The sequence below is a fragment of the Magnolia sinica genome, chromosome 10 (genome assembly GCF_029962835.1).
Source record: "Magnolia sinica isolate HGM2019 chromosome 10, MsV1, whole genome shotgun sequence".
NCBI classification, from domain to species: domain Eukaryota; kingdom Viridiplantae; phylum Streptophyta; class Magnoliopsida; order Magnoliales; family Magnoliaceae; genus Magnolia; species Magnolia sinica.
The window spans coordinates 84,325,880-84,328,087 of NC_080582.1; positions in this window are offsets into that span (position 1 = coordinate 84,325,880).

Genomic DNA, 2,208 nt, shown 5'->3' on the forward strand with positions numbered 1-2,208 from the left:
ATCTACTCATCGGTTAGGACACGAAAATACAATGTATGTGGACCGTTGGCTAGCATTTTTAAACCATACAAATTTTCATTTCATTTTTTCTGGTAAAAGTGGACTACCTGATCAGCGAATCAGCTTCATTTTTTTGTGCATGGTCATCTTCTCAGTGGGGACCACCTTATGCACGCCTAGATGTCCCACATGCTTGCTAGGTTGGCAAGTATGTTGCATGTGGGTTAGTAAGTCTCTCTTTGACATTTGTGATGCCCTATAATCTGGTAAAGTCAAGCTTAGGTGAATTTGAACGAGTAATTGGATCAACTAACTCATGTCTTACACTCAAGAAAAATATATTTCTCCATCTTTCGTGATTGCAGGGCTGTTAGTGAGCCAAGTCGATGAAGGTGGGCCCACTAATATTTTTGGGGTTGATTTACAGAGCTAATGTATTATTATGAAAATTATATATTAATTAGGTGTACTTATGATGGGGACATCACGTGCACAGGCATGCTCCCTTACGCACGTACGCGAAGAGGAGGAGGGTCCCACCATCGATCTGGATCGATGACGACGTCCAAGGGGTCTCCCTACCTAGAGGACTGTGTTTTGGTTTCTTGGAGTGGACCCGACCATTATGTGAATCCCACCATGTGATCTCATGATCGTAGCCCACTATTCGAGATGATCTAGTATTTTGAATTGTGTCTTATTTTTGTTATTAAAAATATCATGGACGGTTTAGATTGCTTTAATTAGTTGTTATTTTTTATTACTTCATCTCCAAGTAATATGGTACACATATAGCGCAAGTTTTGGGATATAGGATTTTATTATAAATAGGTACCACTTGTAGTCTTTTTTTCCATTGATGATTGAATAAAATTTTCACGTTTTCCTGCTCTTTTTCGAGTTGTGAAAATCTACCCTTCTTCGAAGGGCTACTACCGTGGTGCGAAGCCACACCAACCCGATTCGCCTCCACCTTCTACCATCCATATTGCTCTTCTCCTACAGTCATTCCACCTGCAAATCCATCATTATTTTACAGTCGTTCCTTCTCTCTACAGATTTCAGAATCTGGCCCTGCAGGAGAGTTGAAACTTCGACAGAGCACCATGCACGAACCGTACGTCGGATCAGGCCGAAACTTGGGGAGTTTGTAGCCCAGCCCTGGCCAACCAGACCCAAGGAGGGGTTTTCTAGGTTCGTGGGCCCCATGCACGTGCGGACAGCCACCAGCACATGTGCGTCAGGCCTGGCCTACTGTCCACACGCGCGGGCTGGCATCAAGTTCACTCTTTCCTCTCTTTCACTCCTCTCTTACTTGATTTCCATAACCCTAGATTGTCTTAAATCCCAATTTTCACGCCCTTTTTTCTAATTGTAGGGTTTTTCGAATTGAAACTTGTGAATCCCTTGGACTGAGAAAATTATTCATGTGCATATGTGGCCGAATCTACTCTCTTTTGAGTATTAGTTGGTATATAATTTTAATTGATCCAGCCCTAGCATGTGTAGGCCTGGACCCGCATAGATTCCCCTTGATTGAGTGCTTGACTTTATGTGGGATGTGGAATTTCGTGTGATTGTTTTGAACTAGTATGATCTAAAGCCTGAAATCTCGCATATCATATTTTAAATTTCATGTCATGCATCAACTTAACTTGCATTTACTATGTATTAGTATTTGATGATGATAAAACCTAAAGTCTAATCATGGGTTGAAACTCTAAAAAGCTTTTAAATGATCAATAGCACTTAATGTTAGTCTATACAGGGGTGAAGCCAGTAAAGAACCACATAAATCCGATTAATCAATCGAAGGAAGCCAACGAATCCGCCCGATCACTTGAGCATCAGGTGTAGTGTAACGTCCCGTCCAATCAGCATAGTGTCCTGGGGCGTCCACATAGGATTTGTCGTAGGACCGTTCTTTTTAACTACTCGTAGTGAGGTACCACAAGTAAATTAATTCAAGATTAGCCCAATTGAGTAGGCCGGACGGGTCATGATAGGACCTAGTGCGGGCCGCCGAGCCAGATGGCCATTTATACTTAGCAACAGCTCGTGCAGGCTATACCGCAACGCAGTAAGGTTAGAAAATTATGAAAATTTAGGGAAGCATAGACCTCACCGGGCTTGAGACCATCGCGGACCACGGACCTAGTGGACACCTAGAAGTGGAATCTGATTGCCAGATGCGCCTCACCAATACTA